At 39.6% G+C, this 20,400-nt stretch overlaps 1 protein-coding gene across 16 annotated transcripts in view; it reads right to left on the reverse strand.

The window, feature by feature from the left end:
* HNRNPC (heterogeneous nuclear ribonucleoprotein C) overlaps nt 1-20,400 on the reverse strand; it is a 42,407-nt gene that overhangs the window by 15,206 nt on the left and 6,801 nt on the right. The gene's annotated exons all lie outside the window — the stretch shown is intronic.

The following is a 20,400-nucleotide window of genomic DNA, read 5'->3' on the forward strand; positions in this document are numbered from 1 at the left end:
CAGGGGCATGTACCTGGGTTGCGGGCACATCCCCAGTGGGAGATGTGCAGGAGGCAGCTGATCGATGTTTCTCTCTCATCGATGTTTCTAACTTTCTATCTCTCTCCCTTCCTCTCGTGAAAAATAAAATATATTTAAAAAAAAAACTAAAAAAAAAAAGCAATCATATAGTAAAAAAGCCAGAAAACCACAGACAAAACTTGGTGTCATGGTATCCCCCAATCAAAACTCGCAAAATACAAGCTGGCAAGGGCAAGCCAACATGCATGGTATCACTAACTGGGGAAGTAGCAACTGGGAGTTACAAGACCTAGGAATTAAAGAATCCCAAAATATCCAGCTAGTATTACTAGAAATAACTAATTTTAAGAAAGGCAGCTGAAATGGGAGTTTTTTGCCTGCTCCAATAGTGAATAACAAGATTTGATGGGCCTGGATGGTGTTGCTCACCGGTTCCATTCCCAATCTGGGCACATGCCCAGGTTGCAGGGTCAATCCCTGGGTAGGGGGCGTGCAGGAGCAAAAGATAGATTTCTCTCATATAAATGCTTATATCTCCCTCGCTTTCTCTCTGAAATCAAAAAAACAAACCAAAAAAAACCCCAAAAACTTTTTTTTAAAGGTTTGATAGTGCTAGAGCAGCTTAGCCTCTACAAAATCTTAAAACTAACACAAAAGTCCCATGTACATCATTTCCATCTCTCCCTCCCCCCCCCCCAAAAAAGTTTCTGCTCTAGTTATTACTTCCTTTTTAAGTATTTCTATGACCTAAATGTGTATTCTTAGTATGGTCTTACTCTTTAAAACACATTTGATGTTGTTTTGTGTTTTTTTTAGAAAGAGAAAAACATCGATTTTTGCTCCACTTATACATTCACTCCTTGATTCTTCTATGTACCCTGACTGGAGATCAAATCCATATCATTGAAGCAAAACTCTCCAACCAACTGAGCCAACCTGGCCAGAGCTCAAATTTGATTTCTTTTAGAGCTCTTTTTAGGTAAGTTCCCCATCAACTTAAAATTTATATGTTGACAAATACAGGGTACTTGACCTGCAGTTCCCAGTCTGAATTTTTCTGAAATTTCATCCTCTTAATACGATTACATACATTCTGATATCTGTATTTCCTGAAATAGGAAAACTGGGACCAAAAGCTTGATTAGACTCATGTGTGACTATTCTGTAGTCCTTTTGTGAAGTTATTCTTAAAGTTCCACCTTATAGGTATTATGATGTTCCAAGCTTATCTCTAAAATATTACTTAGAAGTCATAAGAATAGTCTCTCACTTCTTACATATTATTGCCGACCAGCCTGTGCTCTGAGTCTATTTGGTTGGATATAAAATCATTGGATCACACTTCCTGTCTTTAAATATGTTATGCCATTTCTGTCTGGACTATCACAGGATCATTCCAAAGTGTAAACCTTGCTGGCAAAGTTCTGTTTTTTCCAGGATTTTTGCTTTATAATAATTCATTAGCTATTTTTTTTTTAGATTAATCTACCCTTATAGGACAGGTCAATTCGTCCTCTAACTTGTTAAAGGTAAGTACTAGGAAAGGGGGAAAAATGGGAGGAATTGCTGTGTACAGCATGAAAATCTAACCCAAATGGTTAGATTTCTCCCACTTTTTCAGTATCAGAATTTTCTGGCATATCCTAAACACTCCATAATTCCTCAATAATGAAAGGAATCATTATAGCCTTTAAAAGTTTTCTCAGCAGTCATTTTTAAGTGAAATTCATTAAGACAAATTCATTGATTTTATTTCAAGTGTAAAATCAAGTTACAGAATAGGTCAATTTTTGCTTTTTAGTTTATATATACCTGTAGCATTTGCATTTTACATTTATTTTAAAATAGGTTTTTAACAACTAAGAATTCTAATTATCAGCAACTGCAGTCTTTGGAAGATTGACAAATCATTTTAAATATGGAAATTATGATATAATGCTGAAGTCCAAAAGCAGGATACTCCACAGGAGCCATGGCCGATTCCAGGATGCTTCCCTTACGCAGTGCACATGGCCACGGCCCAATTGCTACAGCTCTACTGTCTTTACTCTCAAGATGTCTGAACAACTTGCAGGTATCTGCTGGTTCTATAAATCTACACTCAGGATGCATTTCCATTAAACTGTCCAAGACATGATTGAACTATTGTGTTTCCTACACGATATGCCCTGAATGTAACTACTATTTTAAGTGCAAAAGATATTTTGGGGGGCATAATTTGACCAAAGTAGCATAACTTATTACTTTTTTATTCATTGATGGTCTGTGGATAATATTACATTTTTCAGCGTGAAACCCAACACTTCAAATCCCTAAAGCAGTCTTAAATTTATGGTTAATAAAAGCACTTATAGTAAAAACAAGAGTATGTAGTTGTACAATACATAACAGGAGGCATTTATAAATTATGTGCTTAGGAAAGACATATTTTTAAATGTTCTATAGGTATTCTGCTTTTGGTTAATCTTTATTAACAATCCCAATCTTGTTTTATAAAACCATTCAAATGTTTTGAGAACACCAAATTTACCTATATGTATTAATAGCCTAATAATGCTGTTAAATGAAATTACATTAATTTTCATGAATTGGCTGTTACTTTAATAATCAACAATCCAGAATCTAGATAGAGACTAATGTCCAGTTCATGGATCTAGTTTTTAAATTCCAATTTCCCCCACTTTTTGAATATTACAAGTTTCTTGCACATCCTAGACACTCCATAAATCCTCAATGTTGAAAGGAATCATTAGTTTTCTCAGTAATTGTTTTTAAGTGAAATTCATTAAGACAAATTCAGTTTGGTCTGGCTCAGTGGCTAGAGCATCAGCCTGTGGACTGAAGGGTCCCAGGTTCGATTCCAGTCAAGGGCATATACCTTGGTTGCAGGCACATCCCCAGTAGGAGGCGTGCAGGAGGCAGCTGATTGATGTTTCTCATCGATGTTTCTAACTCTCTATCCCTCTCCCTTCCTCTCTATAAAAAAATCAGTAAAATATATTTAAAAATATATATTTTTTATTGATTTTTAGAAAGGGAGAGAGATAAACATCTGTGAGTTCCCTCCTACATAACCCCCTAGAGGGCATTAAAACTGTAACCCGGGCATGTGCCCAGACTGGGAATCAAACTGGCAACATTTCAGTATATAGGACAACACCTAACCAACTCAGCCACACTGGCCAATGAGTTTGCTTCTTTTTAATTTAATTGATTTTAGAGAGGGGAACATCAATTTATTTTTCCACTTATTTATGCACTTTGGTTGATACTTTTATGTGCCCTGACCAGGGATCAAACACACAACCTTGACATATCAGGATGATGCTCTAACCAAATGACATACTTAGCCAGTGCCAAATTAATTGTTTCTTAGCTTCAATATTGATTACTACAGAAGATCTAAGTAAATAAAATATGTAGAATTTAAAAAAGTATGTTTCCTTCTTAAAATTGGTTTGAGTAAAACTCATATGGAAAATGTTTTCTGAAATGATTATGTTCCCTTGTTATTCTGCATCCTGTTTAATTCACTTGTAGAGATTAAGTGGATGTGATTTCCAGATAAAGAGAATTCCACCAGAGTACAGATAATAGAAAGAAAAAGACTGCCCAGCCGGTGCCCTCAGTGGTTGAGATTGACCATTGGCTGATGAACCAGGTCACGGTTCAATTCTCAGTCAGGGCATATGCCTGGGTCGTGGACTCAATCCCCACTGTGGAGAGTGCAGAAGGCAACCAATCAATGATTCAATGATTCTCTCTCATCATTGATGTTTCCACCTCTCTACCTTCCTCTCTGAAATCAATGAAAATGGGGGTGGGGGAACTAGTGGCAGTGCAAAGGACAAGATTAGTGGATATAGAAATGTATTGATTCCTACTTCTACCATCCCAGGCATATCCTAAAAACAAGAAAATTAAAATCTCCATCTGGTTGAGATGCAAGAAAACTGTCAATTTTATTTCCACTATTCATTCTAAAGTCTGAGCTACCCTGAGTATCCTCTTAACAGAGACAATCCTATCTTGGATTGTCAATGTAGCTAAAAATTAAGGAAATGTTTATAACAAGTAGCCCATTTCTTGCCTCCCCCTCCCCTTTTCTGTTAATCCTCACCAGAGAATATTTTTCCCATTGTTTTTTTTTTTCCAGAGATTGGAAAGGAAGGGGGGGGGTGAAGAAGAGGAAGGGAGGGAATGGGGGGGGGCGGGGGGGGGGGGAGAAAGACACATCAACTGATTGCCTCCCACACAAACCTGAAATGGAGAGAGAACCCACAACCCAGGTACATGCCCTTGACTGGGAACTGAATTGGAGATCACGCCCCCTTTTTTTAGTTTCTATTGATTTCAGAGAGGAATGGAGAGGGAGAAAGAGAGATAGAAACATCGATGATAGAGAATCGTTAATTGGCTGCCTACTGCACACCCCACACTGGGGACCGAGCCTGCAACCTGGGCATGTGCCTGACCGAGAATCAACTGTGATCTCCTGGTTCATGTAGGTCGACGCTCAACCACTGAGCAACACTGGCCAGGACATAACCCCTTTCTCTTTAAGTTCACATTAAATGTCAAGAAAATTCTGCAGAGAATAGGTACATAGGAAGGTAAAAAAAAATAAAAAAAGCAGATTGAGTTATCTGACAATTACAAGGAAACACATGGTTCAAATGGTCCAGAAATACAGGTTATAAAGGTTCTGGAATTTGCTGGGAGCTGAGCCAAATCAATTTCTAATTGGAATCAAGACTTCAGCTCCCTTGCCTTTATGTAATGGCCACTAGAACTCCATCTTTAGTGGAAAGGACGGAACAGATGATACCTAACAAAACAGTGCCAGTCAGACTGTGTTCAGTATCATATCTGGGAATATGTACTGCAAAACACAGGGGATAGAGGGGATGTAAACAAGCCACAAGATGTTTCTAATGGGCATTTCAACCAGTTCTCTACCTGTGCATTCTATTCACATAGATTAATCACACTATACTTACTTATATCACATAATATGTTGGTACAAAAAAGAAATGAAATATGGCACCAAGTATAACTTATTAGATGTCATCATACTAACTAGAGAACAAAAAAAAATATTAACTTACCTCAGAGTAGGACATTCAGAACCCCACCTTATAATTTTCTATATTACTATCCCCTAAAACCTAGACTCTACATTTAATTAAAAGCAGATGCAACTGTCATATCTAATATGCTCTTTCCTACCTTTCTTTGAAGAATTTTAAAGATAAAGTGTCACTAGATGGCAGCAATGAGTTGGCAATTTTTTTAAAAAGATGACTAAATCTTGAGTCTAAGGATTTTCTATTTTATAGTGTCATACAATTTCTTGTCAACAGTTTTTCAGTAACTTCTGAGTATTATAATTTCTGTGCCTAATGAGAGCATCATCATCGGTCTCAGTTGTTTTCCTTTAACACACTTAAGAGCTCCTATTTTGCCCACTTCAATCCCTTTTAATGCCCTTCCCCACAATACTTTCGTATTACTCAATCTACCTGGCCTACCTTTCCTCGCTCCCTTGTATCTTTATTGCATTCATCAACTATTTCTTTTATTTTTCTCAGTTTTTCATTTCAAGAAAAACAATTTTAAATATAATAATATAACATTCAATAAACCATATTTCAAGAAAAAGATCTTAAATGTTACTTACATGCAATAAACACCAATTACTCAAGAAAAATCTTACATATTACATGCAATAAACATTAATATTTCAAGAATAAAAGCGTTTTAAGTATAATAATATTACCAAAACTGTACTAACATAGTATGATATCACAAAGGATGTAGGAAACATTAAAAATTCATCAACTATTTTTTTCTGGCTCCTTCAGAGGGGAAAAATGAACTCCCTATGTGTCTACAAAAAGAACATAGTGCTTTAAATTCTTTCCATTCCCAAAGCTTATTAGTCATCAAAGCATAGACATAATTCCCCAAAAACAAACAAAAATAAAAACCAGACATGATCTCAAGGTAGACTATCATGGAAAGACCACTAGCATGAGAAAATAGCACATGGTAATATTTACAGGGCATTTTCAGGCCAAGAAAAAACAAAGTTTGCCACTTTTAGACAAATTATGCTGTTAATTCTAAGAATTAAGACTAAAAATACACAAGATATTAACAGGGGAAGAAAATGAGTAATTCAGTAAATGGTGCCATGTAGCCATCTAAAATAAATGGGGACCAATCTCACCCTATATACCAAAATTAATTACAGATGGATCAAAATTTAAATGTAAAAAATTACATATGCAATTGTCAAAACCTCAAGAAAGCCCTGGCCACTGTGGCTCAGTTGGTTGGAGCATTGTCCCATACACCGAAAAGGTTGTAGGTTCAATTCCCAGTCAGGGCACATACCTAAGTCAAAGGTTTGATCCCCAGATGGGGTTAATAATATAGGAGGCAACGAGTTAATGTTTCTTTCTCCCTTCCTCCCCGTCTCTAAAATGCATGTTGTTGGGTGAGGATTAAAACAAAACAAAAACTGTCCATTCAGATTGACTCTGTTGAGCATCACCCTTTGCACCAAAAGGTTGCTGATTTGATTCCTGGTCAGGGCAGATACCTAGGTTGCAGGTTAGGTGCCCAGTTGAGGTGAATGAAGAGGGCACCCATAGATGTTTCTCTCTCTATTTGGGTGAGAATTTAAGTAAGTATTTAAATCAGAAAAAAAAATAAAACGCAAAAACCGTGAAGACAAAACTCAACAGTTCCCAAAATTATAACAGAAAAAAGGCAGAAAATCCAAAAGAAGTAATAAACATAAAAAATTGTTTTAAGAAAAGAATATTGAACTTTAGCCTAGCCAGTGTTGCTCAATGGCTGAGTGTCAACCTATGAACTAGAAGATGATCGTTGAATTCCTAGTCAGGACACAGAACCGGTGTGGGCTGGATCCAGTCCGATCAAATGACTCTCTCTCATCATTGATGTTTCTATCTTTCTCCCTCTACCTTCCTTTCAAAAATCAATAAAAGGTGTTTTGTTTTTTTTAAAGACAGCAACACTTCTGGAGGTTCACCAAACTAAATTCACAAGCAAACTCATTGATTAAAAGAGATATTACAAAAATTTTAAATAACGCTATTAAAAAGAAAGCTTGGTGAAGATTACTTCAAGAACTGATTCAGACAAATGTCAATGCTACAATCACTGAAAGTTTTCTGGATTAGAAACAAATTACATGGTCTCAAATTATCCCACTAATTACTGATTAGTGGAGTCCCTCTGCCTGGCCTGCGGGATCAGGCCAAAACCAGCAGCCTGACATCCCCCCAAGGGGTCCCAGATTGAGAGCGCACAGGCCAGGCTGAGGGACCCCACCAGTGCACAAATCCGTGCACCAGGCCTCTAGGCCTATCTAATAAAAGAGAAACATGGTAATTAGCGTACGACCACTACCCTTCCCATTGGCTAATCAGGGCAATATGCAAATTAACTGCCAGCCAAGATGGCGGCCAGCAGCCAGGCAGCTTGAAACTAACATGAGGCTTGCTTGCTTCAGTGACAGAGGACTCCAACGTTCCCCGCCTGCCTTGACGGCCTCTGAGCTTGCAGTTTAAGAAACATTGTAACAAATACAGAAGCTAAACAAAACCCCAGAAACCTGCTTTCAGCCCGCCGGGATCTCAGAGCTGGTGTTGATAGTGTTTTGATTATAGAACCCAAACAAACCAGATATCTGCTTTCAGCAGCAGAGGCCTCAGAGCTGGAGTCAAAGCTAAACCTGGCCCAGAATTTAAAAAAAGAAGAAAAAAAGGAGCAGTTGGGAGTTTCAGTCGGCCTGAAAACAGCCCTCAGCCCCTCACCCAGACTAGCCAGGCACCCCAGTGGGGACCCCCACCCTGAAGGGTGTGTGAACAGCTGCAAACAGCCATCATCCCCTCACCCAGGCTGGCCAGGCACCCCAGTGGGGACCCCCACCCTGATCCAGTACACCCTTCAGGGCAAACCAGCTAGCCCCACCCATGCACCAGGCCTCTATCCTATATAGTAAAAGGGTAATATGCCTCCCAGCACCGGGATCAGCGGAGCCGCAAAGCCTCCCGACACCAGGATCAGCGTGACAGGGGGCACCACCCAAACCCTGATCGCCCTGCGGCTCTGTGTGTGGCAGGGGGTGGGGCCACAACCTCCCTATCCGCCCTGCTCTGTTCGTGACAGGGGAATGCCCCCCAACCCCCTGATCAGCCCTGCTCTGTGCCTGATACGGGGGAGCTCCCCAACCCCCTGATGACCCTGCAGCTCTGTGTGTGACAGGGTGCGGCGCCTCAACCCCCTGATCGGCCCTGCTCTGTGGGTGATAGAGGGCGGTGCCCCACCCCACTCCCTCCACGGGCCCTGCTCTGTGTGTGATGGGGTAGAGCCATAACATCCCCATCAGCCCTGCCCTGAGTGAGACAGTGGCGGCGCCCCAACCCCCTGATCTGCCCTGCTGTGTGTGTGACAGGGGGCGGTGCCCCAACTCCCCTATTGGCCCTACTCTGTGAGTGACAGGGTGGAGCTCCCCAACCCCCTGATGGGCCCTGCTCTGTGCATGACAGGGGGCATCTCTCCAACCCCCTGATTGGCCCTGCTCTGTGCATGACAGGGCGCGGCGCGCCAACTCCCCAATCGGCCCTGCTCTGAGCACGACCAGGGGCTGCACCTAGGGATTGGGCCTGCCCTCTGCCAGAGAAGATGGTCCTGATCACAGGCCAGGCCTAGGGACCATATCCACACGTGAATTTCGGGGCCTCTAGTTTATAATATAACTGAAAACCTATGTAAATGAGAACAAAATGGTCAGTGTATAAACCCATAGTCAAGGGAAGAGTAGTGTCTTTATGTTTAAGAATTTAGGAGGTATTTATCTTAAATCAACAATTTCAATGATTCTAGGATATAGCAAGAAAATACTGCATTTCTATGAAACTTCCAGATAATGATGATGCTGGAGTATAAACCAATGTTCTGAACACCAAAAGTCAACAATACTTAACAACACTTCATTGCCTTATTATCTTGTAGAAAGTTTCAATTGAACCAGTAAATTCCTTTAAGCTGAGCATTCAATTCCAACAAAATATACTTTTCAAAGTCTACCATGGTCTCTTGGAGACATGTTTGGAAAATCAGGAATTTTCAGATTTTACAAAGGTAATGACACTATGATTTCTTTTTTTTTTTTTTTTTTTAAAGAAGTATATTTTATTGATTTTTTACAGAGAGGAAGGGAGAGAGATAGAGAGTTAGAAACATCGATGAGAGAGAAACATCGATCAGCCGCCTCCTGCACATCTCCTACTGGCGATGTGCCCGCAGCCCAGGTACATGCCCTTGACCGGAATCGAACCTGGGACCTTTCAGTCCGCAGGCCGACGCTCTATCCACTGAGCCAAACCGGTTTCGGTGACACTATGATTTCTTGATATAGAACACCCCAGTAGGATCTGGGGAAGGAAATGCAGTAGTATTTCCACAGTAATACATATGCAGTCACTAAATTTATCACAGACTATAATCAATCTCATGTCGATTGAGGTCAGGTTTTGTCACCAAAGGAGTCTGTCAAACTAATGAGAAACTTTCTTGCCATAGGATTGTAAATTTCTGAACGGTGAATAAAAGATTTTGGACCAGTACAGCAAAAACTTTTTTTAAATATATTTTAATGATTTTGTACAGAGAGGAAGAGAGGGAGATAGAGAGTCAGAAACATTGATGAGAGAGAAACATCTATCAGCTGCCTCCTGCACATCTCCCACTGGGAATGTGCCCCCAACCAAGGTACATGCCCCTCACCGGAACCGAATCTGGGACCCTTCAGTCCGCAGGCCGACGCTCTATCCACTGAGCCAAACCGGTTTCGGCAGCAAAAACTTTTATAAGGAGCTGAAACCGGTTTGGCTCAGTGGATAGAGCGTCGGCTTGCGGACTGAAAGGTCCCAGGTTCGACTCCGGTCAAGGGCATGTACCTGGGTTGCGGGCACATCCCCAGTAGGAAATGTGCAGGAGACGGCTGATCGATGTTTCTCCCTCATCGATGTTTCTAACTATCTCTCTCCCTTCCTCTCTGTAAAAAATCAGTAAAATATATTTTAAAAAAATAAAAAATTATAAAAAGAAACTTTTATAAGGAAATATAACTTAAAGCTACTACATTTTCCATCACTCAGACCTTAGCAGCTAAAACATATGATTATGCTCTAAACTTGAGAATCTAACAGTAAAATACATAGTAGAATCCCATCTTTTGTTATCTTGAACTTGATTTTATCAGCCAATATGAAGCTAACTATACTGAGATTCTTTCTCAATTTTTAAAAAACTTATCTCGAGTAAACAAAACTTCCCAAATTCCAGAAACGTCTAAGCCAGTGGTTCTCAACCTTCTGGCCCTTTAAATACAGTTCCTCATGTTGTGACCCAACCATAAAACTATTTTCATTGCTACTTTCATAACTGTAATGTTGCTACTGTTACGAATCGCAATGTAAATATCTGATATGCAGGATGGTCTTAGGGGACCCTGTGAAAGGGTCATTCGACCGCCAAAGGGGTCGCGACCCACAGGGTGAGAACCGATGAGCGAAAAACATGTAAGAGCAAAACCATCACCGCCCTCACGGGTTTGGCTCAGCGGATAGAGTTATGGTCTGTGGACTAGAGTCCCAGGTTTGATTCTGGTCAAGGGCACATGCCCAGGTTATGGGCTAGATCAACAGTAGGGGGCAAGCAAGAGGCAGCCAATCAGTGATTTTCATCATTGATGTTTTTATCTCTCCCTTCCTCGCTGAAATCAATAAAAACATTTTTTTTAAGAAAATAAAAAAATAAAAGCAAAACCATCATCCATGTTACCATCCCTACAGAAATAAAACACAGCTGGGAATGCCTTACCGTCCTCAGAATAGTGTTTTAGTGTCTGAAAACATATTTATTCAATTTTTGTGATTATTTTTTAAGTCCTCATCTTTTACAAAAACACATTAAAATATTGGTAAAATATAGCAAGGATTTACTTCAAAATAAAGGGAGGGAAGGGTAGATGCAGGTATAGATAAAACAAGACTGTCCAAGGGTTGTTAAAGAATGGAAAAATTCTTTTGTGTATGTTTAGAAATTTTCCACAATAAAATTAAGATGGCACCAAACATATGCACACACATGTCTAAGAATAGAAATTTTATGAGAGCCAGAGCTGGTTTGGATCAGTAGATACAGCGCTGGCCTGATTCCAGTCAAGGGCTAGTACCTCTGTTGAAGGCTCAATCCCTCCCGCATTGGGGTGCACGTGGGAGGCAACCAATCAATGTTTCTTTTTCCGTTTCTCCCCCTCCCTTCCACTCTAAAAATCAATGGAAAAATGTCCTTGGGTGAGGAGTCACACACAAAAAAAATTATATGAGAATCTCAAACTATACACAGAAATATATTCAACTTGTAAGCAATTCCATAACCATAATATTCTTATTCTTTAATTTCTACTTATCAGAGTCTGAAATTCAGTGTCCAACCCTGAAACATAAGCGAAAGATCCAGGCAATTCACAAAACTACAAATCATTAGCCATCATTTACACTGCAAGTAAGTAGATAAACTGTCATCACCTTTTGGGAGAGCAACCTAAATTTACAAAGTTTTTAAAACATATATCACTTGAACAATTATATTGCTGGGGATTAACTCTGAAAAAATAATCAATGGGCCCAGCCAGTGTGAATCAGTGGCTGAGCATCAACCTATGAACCAGGAGGTCATAGATTTGATTCCTGGTCAGGCTGTGGGCTGGATCCCCAGTGGGTGTGCCTGTGTGCGTGCAGGAGGCAGCGGGTCAATGATTCTTTCTCATCGTTGTTTTTATAGTTCTCACCCTCTCTGAAATCAATCCTATATAATAAAGAACTAATATGCTAATTAGACCAAACGACCAACCTCACAGAGCTGGGGCTGCAAGGGCCGAGCCTCTTGCACACATTTCATGCATTGGGCTTCTAGTAATATATTTTTTAAAAAATAATCATTAGTATTTATAAAATTTTAGTTGTAAGACTATTTGATTTTTTCTGAAACTTTTTAAAATGTTTTGTTTTTAGGGAGCAAGGGAGAGGGAAAGAGACAGAAAAATCAATGTGAGAGAAACATCATCAATCCACTGTATCCTGCACATCTCTTACTGGGCATCAAACCTGCTACCTAAGCTTGTGTCCTGACCAGGAACCAAACCCGTGATCTCTAAATTCCTGGGTCGATGCTCAACCACTGAGCAACACCTGGCTGGGCTGTAACTGTTTATAAAAGGAAAAACTTTTAGTTGAGTAGAATACTATATAAGTAGGCAACGTTAATACTATGTAGAAATCTTATTTACTAGCATCTTATGTTCATGTTAAAAAAAAATGCTACTTAAATGTATGATATGACTTTTATGATAAGCCTATATATGTAAAACAAAATAAAAAACCAAACTTTTCTTTCTGGCTGAAGTATGCCCCCTTTGTATGTGGCTGGTTTGCATTTTTTTCCAATACATATTTTTTATTTTAGAGAGGAGGGACGAGAAAGAGAAACATCAATCTGAGCGTGAAACAACTATCAGCAGCTTCCTACACATCCCCTACCAGGGATCATGCCCAGAAACCGACCAGAAATAGAACAGGCACTCTTTCAGTTCATGGGGTGACACCCAACCAACTGAGCCACACCAGCCCGGGATGGCTTACATGTTCTAAATATTGTATGAGCATGCATGCTTACTAAATTGGGATTAAAAGTGAAATAAAAATGGGGTACCTTCTCTTAAAAACCTACATCAATCTTAAGTCATTTGATTAATCTTTCTAATTTCAATGAAACCACAACTTTAAAGTTAACACCAAAATAAAAAATAGGTGAAGATGACTATATTTAAAGGATTAGTATAAGGAATAATACACTATGAATGGTGAATGGTTAAATCATTTGAAGAATACAGAAAATTACGTTTATCATGTACTCTACAAAGCTATTCCTGTTATTCTGGACTAGCCAGAAAAGCCTAAGGACTGGTTCCATTAACCCACAGTTACATCAGTTCTAAAATCAATTCAAGTCATAAGTTAATTTACATGGGAAACAGGATAAATATTTCAGAGTGGTAAAATAGGAAAGCATGTTAGGTAGGAAGAAAAAAGTCAGATGTCCTTCCAAATCTGTTATGGCTAACTCTTTTAAAAAATAGCGATACGGTTCTCATTGGAGAATATAATTTTTTAATCTTTTTTAGAGAGAGGAAGGGAGAAGAGAAAAAAAACACTGATGAAACAGCAACCAGCTGCCTCCTGCACACCTCCTACCCCTACTGGAAACCAAGCCCGCAACCTGGGCACGTACCCTTGACCGGAATCGAGCCTGGGACCCTTCAGTCCACAGGCCCATGCTTTATCCACTGAACCAAACTAGCTAGGGCTGAACTGGTGACTACTTCATGCATGGGTCAAAGCTCCACTACTGAGCCACACAGGCTGGGTTAAGTTCTTTCAAATTTTTATTACAGCCCCATCACAGGCAACATAGAGCAGCCTCTGCCCTCAAATGTTAACTTGACTCATTTAATCACAGCCAAACCTATTTTAAGGTTATTATTTAACTCCCAAAACTGCTGCTAAACCCATATGACACAGGCTGTACTTACACTATTTATAGCCAGACACAGTACTAGAAGAGTTGATACATATCTAAGGTAAATTTTTTAACTAGAAGCAAAATGTATTGTTCATTATAATAATCAGTCTTTAAGCACACAGAGCAAGTTTCCTTCTACCTTCCTAAGTCCCTCTCCCTTGTGCAAAGGTAATCAATGTTGTTTTATATGTATCTTTCCAGATATTTCTCTTTGCCTTTACATAGTAGAAAATAAGGTTCTATAATAGGTGAGCTATTGAAAGAGCTGGAGTATTGGCAGTGGGGGTGAGGGCTTGAAGGGCTGTGAGAGAAAATATCACTGAGTGGCAGCTTTGAGTAAGAACCTAAACTGGGCCGAAACCGGTTTGGCTCAGTGGATAGAGCGTCGGCCTGCGGACTGAAAGGTCCCAGGTTCGATTCCGGTCAAGGGCATGTACCTGGGTTGCAGGCATATCCCCAGTAGGAGATGTGCAGAAAGCAGCTGATCGATGTTTCTCTCTCATCGATGTTTCTAACTCTCTATCTCTCTCCCTTTCTCTCTGTAAAAAATCAATAAAATATATTAAAAAAAAAAAATTTAAAAAAAAAAAAAAAAGAACCTAAATTGGAGAACCTAACCTTATGAATGTCTGGGGGAAGGAAATCCCCAAAAAAGGCTTTCAGGTAAGAACATCTAATGTGTTCAAGACACAGTAAAGAGACCAGTGTGGTTGGAGCAGAATATACTATTAGCAGTAAAGGAGGAGGAGTCTTATAAATCACAATGAAAAATTTGGCCTTTAGGCTGAAATAGGCAGCTACTAGATTTTAAGCAATACATTTTTCAAGTATTACATTTTCCTATCTTTTTTTTTCCAAGTACAGTTGGCATTGAATATTATTAGTTTCAGTTGTACCAGCACAGTGGTTATTTACATCACTTCAAACATTACATTTTAACAGGATTAACCTAGCTACCACACACTGGTGGGGAGGGGATAAAGAAACAAATCTATTGCAAAATGCACAAGAGACCATGGTGGCTTAAAACTGGAACAAGCGGTGGCAGTCCTGGATGGTGAATTATTCTTTTATTTTAAAGGAAAAGCTGACAAGATTTTCCACAGGGCCAAAGGTGAGGCATCAGAGGGAAAAAAAAGTCAAGGTTAACCAAGTCTGGCCTAAATGACATGAAAACTGGAAATCTGCCGAACTGGCTCAGTGAATAGAGCGTCGGCCTGCGGACTCAAGGGTCCCGGGTTCGATTCTGGTCAAGGGCATGTATCCTGGTTGCGGGCACATCCCCAGTGGGGGGCATGCAGGAGGCAGCTGATCAATCTCGCTCATCGATGTTTCTAACTCTCTATCCCTCTCCCTTCTTCTCTGTAAAAAATCAATAAAATATATTAAAAAAACAAAAACTGGAAATTTTGTTAACAAAATCACTGCAGAAGAAATTGGTCTGAAGGAAGAATAGCACGAGTCCCAATTTTGAACTTTTAAATTAATATACTTTAGATAGGTAACTATATATGGGTATGTCATTCAAAAGAGAAATCCAGCCCTAGCCAGACGGAACTCAGTTGGGAGAGGGAGGTCACAGTGACCTACACATCAGGTGGCATGCACAAGCTGAGATACACTATGCAGTGCAGGCTGGCATGTTACTGGGTGAGTAGGCAACCCAGGGAATGCACTGTGCATCCATGCTTCAGCTTCTCCACCATGGTGATCTAGGGGAGGAATCCAATCACCAAGAGGATCCCCAGATTGAGCACCCCACTTCCCATTTCAAAGCTTTCAGCCTCAGGACCAGGATATAGGCTTCCTTGATGCAGCACGCCCGGAATCTAGGAACTACTTCCCAACTGCCTCTCTCACCAGACCTTTTCTGGACAGGCAACCACCCTCACTGTTATGCCATTGATTACAGTGTATCAGAAGTGTGGAAATATGGTTAAAACTGAAGATGAGGACTGTTCATGACCAGAGTGGTTTGTTAACTTAATTAGGGTCACAATGCTAGTGTTAGAACAGATGTGAACCCAGCTCTCATTCCAAAGTCCAAACCTTTTCCACTCTGCAATTTTCCCAGGGTTTGGGAAGTTGACTTTTATCAATTTTATTCATACAAACCCTAAGAGTTACACTCAATGCTGTCTTCAGTAACAATTCTAAAAAAAGACCTACCCTGTTATGGGGGTACAATGTGAACCCATCAGAGATTCACTATCCCTTTGCACAAAAAAGAAAAATGACCACTGGATTTAGCAACACCCCTCTGGGGTTGCTTCTAAAATCCATAAAATCAGTTTATTTTTAACTTAAAAAAACATTTAAAATGTGTTTATGTCTCTAAAGAATGCTGTCACATCTAAAGATTCTACAGTTATACTACAAAGCCTCATCTACCTAACCTAAATAACCCTTGTAACTTCTTCATGCCATTTAAAATGTTATGAAAAGTATACAAAAATATTTTAAATCCCTTTAAAAATATTTTTTTAAAGTCCCAAGCAGTTTTTTATTTTTTACTGAATACTTCACATATCAAGTAGTCTAGTGTGATTAAGAGTTGAAACTGCCCTGGACGGTGTGGCTCAATTGGTGGGAGCATCCTCTCCTACACAGAATGTGGTGGGTTTGGTTCCCAGTCAGGGCAACTACCCAGGCTTCGGGTTCCATCCTGGTCAGGGCACATGTGGGAGGCAACCCATCAATGATTCTCTCTCACACTGATCGATGTTTTTTTCTCTTCCTTCATTCCTCTCTCTAAAATCAAATACATACATATACATATATTATTTTTTAAATAGAAATCTGCAGGGTTAACTGCCTAGGTTGAATCCATGTGTCACTATTAGGCAATTATTTAAATTATGTGCTTCAATATTCACATCTCTAAAATATGAATATTGTGCCCTAGCCGGTTTGGCTCAGTGGATAGAGTGGATATGAGGATTGAAGGGACCCAAGTTCAATTCCAGCCAAGGGCACATGCCCAGGTTGCGGGCTCGATCCCCAGTAGGGAGTGTGCAGGAGGCAGCCAATCAATGATTCTCTCTCATCACTGATGTTTCTAGCTCTTTCTCCCTCTCCTTTCCTCTCTGAAATCAATAAAAATATATTTAAAAATAAAAAATATGAATATTGTAATATTTACGTAAGGTTATGATGAAGAGTAAATAACACAAGAAAGTTAACAATGGTGAATACATGGTAAAATGTCCAGATTATTGCATTCAAAATAAAGAAATTCAGGTTCTACTTCATTTTTCCTTTCAAATAGCAAACCAATTATGTCTCAACAAGGGTTGTTAGAGAAATAACCAGTGACATCTTTCAGCCTGCCTAACCTATTTTCTTCAAACTAAGTACATTTGCTCTTTAATATACACAAAGAAAACTCATTTGAAAAACCAGGGCAAGTAGCCTCAGGCATAGGATCACTACTTTCTTCAAGAGATTAACTAACTATAAGTCTTCTAACTTGCACTTAGTCCCCATTATTAACCTTTCCCACAAAAGAGCCAGAAGGAAATTCAAAAGAATCAGATCTCTGTTCTCTTTAGAATTTCAACAGATAATCTAGATCTTAAACATGACCCAAAAAGGACCTGTATACTATGGTTAGTACTTGTCTACTTCCCAAATTTCATCTATCCTTTGCATTCTTTTTTTTTGTAATATATTTTTATTGGTTTCAGAGAGGGAGAGGGAGATAGAAACATCAATTAGACAATCATGTTCGGCTGTCTCCTGCACGCCCCCTACTGGGGATCGAGCCCACAACCCGGGCATGTGCCCTTGACCAGAATGGAACCCAGACCTTTCGGTATGCAGGCTGAGGCTCTATCCACTGAGCCAAACCAGCTAGGGCTTACTCTATGCATTCTTAGTGACTATTCTCCAGTAGTATTTGTAGTGGTTCTCAACGCTCTGGCCCTTTATAGTTCATGTTGTGACCCAACCATAAAACTGCTGCTTTAAGGCCTAGTTTCCAACCACTCCCAATTATCTTCTTTCAGATATGATAATCCATGTACAGATCTCAATTTCATTAGCATCAGGCTCATACTTCCACATTGTAAGTTTCCCCTACTACAGCGGTTCTCAACCTGTGGGTCGCAACCCCTTTGGTGGTAGAACGATGCTTTTACAGGGGTCGCCTAAGACCATCCTGCATATCAGATATTTACATTACGAATATTAACAGTAGCAACATTAGTTATTAAGTAGCAACGAAAATAATTTTGGTTGGGTCACAACATGAGCAACTGTATTTAAAGGGCCAGAAGGTTGAGAACCACTGCCCTATCTCACCCTGTTTTTTCATTTCATGGATTTAGATTGTGAAATTGCTGTATGTTCACTTTATTTCTCTCAATCTATAATAATAAAAGTATAATATGCTAATTAGACCAGACAAAGCTGGGGCCAGAGGGAAGCCTGGGTCCCAGGTGCCAGCCAGCGGCCGGAGAGAAGCCCGGGTCCCGGGTGCCAGGGGGAAGCCGGTGCCGGCAGCCAGGGGAAGGAAGGCCTACTCTTGCTCAAATTTCGTGCATAAGGCCTCTAGTAGTCTACAATACCCAAGACAGTATGTTTTGCCAATATCTATATGCCTAAGGGGGATTTTCATAATAATCACTCAAATGTTTAATAAAATCGCTACTTGAATGTTCTACAATCATCTCAAAGATCAATGTTTAAATACCTTTCTCCTACTCTCAACCCCTAATCCTTTTGTTTAATGTTTATCTAACTATCCTCATCCCAGAAGCTAGAATCCTAGGGGTCACTCCAAATCCCTCACTCTTCATATCACAACCACCACTACATGCTCCTAAATTTACCTCTCCTCTCTGATAACATTGCTTTTGACCAGGTCAGGTCATTCTTATTCCTTGTAGTTTAATATCTTCCTTTCCTCTAAGCCATATTCACACTATCAGAATGACATTTCTAAGGTAAATCTGTCATTCCCCAGTTTAGAATCTTTCAATAGCTCACCACTAGTTTCTGGATAAAATACAAACTCCTTGGCACAGCATTAAAATGTTATAATCTGGCCTCCTCTAAAATTCATTTCAATTCCCTTTCTCTTAGAAGCATTTCCTGACCACTTAATTAGTAGGTACCCATTTTTGCATGCTACTTTAGGTTCTGTACTTACCTCTAATCACATGACATATTCTCATTCATCTGTCTCCCTTCCTAGGCTGAGTCCTTGAAGAAGTATACCTTTTTCCTCAAAACCAGAACTTGATCCATAAAATAATGGATTTGTAAAATAAGGAATAAATTTAACTGAACCTATAGTGAACAGCAGCCATACAATGACAATGATACAGAACACCACAGTAGAAATAGATTTCATAGAATAGAGAGCATTAATAAACTTGATCTTAGAGAAAAAAGCCTTCCATTCCTTTTCCAGATATCCTTAGGACATTAACTTTTTTCCATTCTGCTTTCCTTTAAGGCTACCTTCAGTGTTCACTGTAACTAGATTTTACCATTTCAGTACGACTAAGGGATTTATTCTAGTAACACAGCAGGGAGCATGCCTTTAAAAATCATCCTTTTTGCCCCAGCTCAAAACTATTAAAGTTAGTAATCAAAATATTGCACTATTGTCGGTAAAATATTACAGGTTGCAAATTTTTTAACTTTTTGGCTACTTATATCCTTATTAATCTCATATTATTCCTGTGAATAGAGCAGATTCATTCCTTCCTATCACCCTTGGGAACACACTTTATTTCCCAACATCTAACTGGCCCACAAGTCATTATTGAAAAAGAAGTCAACCCTAGATTTTCTGATTTGGATACAAAGATTAAACAGATTTATTTCCCTTTTAAGAGCTTAAAAAGCCTTCCTAGCCCTTTGTTTTTAAAACCCTCCAGTGAGATAGCATCTTAATATTATAGCAAGCTTATGGTTTGATTCATGTTAAATTTTAATAAAAAGTCAATAAAATACAACACAAAATTGTTGTCACAAACCGAAGACTACTCCAAATGACAGAAAATTTTCACTAATTTGCAATAGTAAGAAAAATAACTGCTTTGTTGCTAATCATTAAAACAAGCCATTTTAGCCTTGGCCCGGTAGCTCAGTTGGTTGGAGCATCGCCCAATCTACCAAGGTTATGGGAGCTTCCATCCCCAGTCTAGGCACATATAAGAAGCAACCAATCAATGCATAAATAAGTGGAACAACAAATCCATCAAATTGGTTTTTCTCTCTCTCCTCTCTAAAAAATGTTTAATAATAAAAGCCACGCTGAAACCGGTTTGGCTCAGTGGATAGAGCATCGGCCTGCGGACTGAAAGGTCCCAGGTTCGATTCCGGTCAAGGGCATGTACCTGGGTTGCGGGCATATCCCCAGGAGGAGATGTGCAGGAGGCAGCTGATCGATGTTTCTCTCTCATCGATGTTTCTAACTCTCTATCTCTCTCCCTTCCTCTCTGTAAAAAATCAATAAAATATATTTTAAAAAAAAAAAAAAAATAATAATAATAATAAAAGCCACCCTAGCTGGCTTGGCTCAGTGGATAAAGGGTTGGCCTGTGGACTGAAGGATGCCATGTTGATTCTGGTCAAGGGCACATGCCCAGGATGCAGGCTCAGTCCCCAGGTTAAGGGGCGTGCAGGAGGCAGCCGATCAATGATTCTCTCCCATCGGATTTTCTCTCTCTCTTTCCTTCT

Source organism: Myotis nattereri (assembly GCF_964212035.1).
Source record: "Myotis nattereri genome assembly, chromosome: 1".
Taxonomy (NCBI): Eukaryota; Metazoa; Chordata; class Mammalia; order Chiroptera; family Vespertilionidae; genus Myotis; species Myotis nattereri.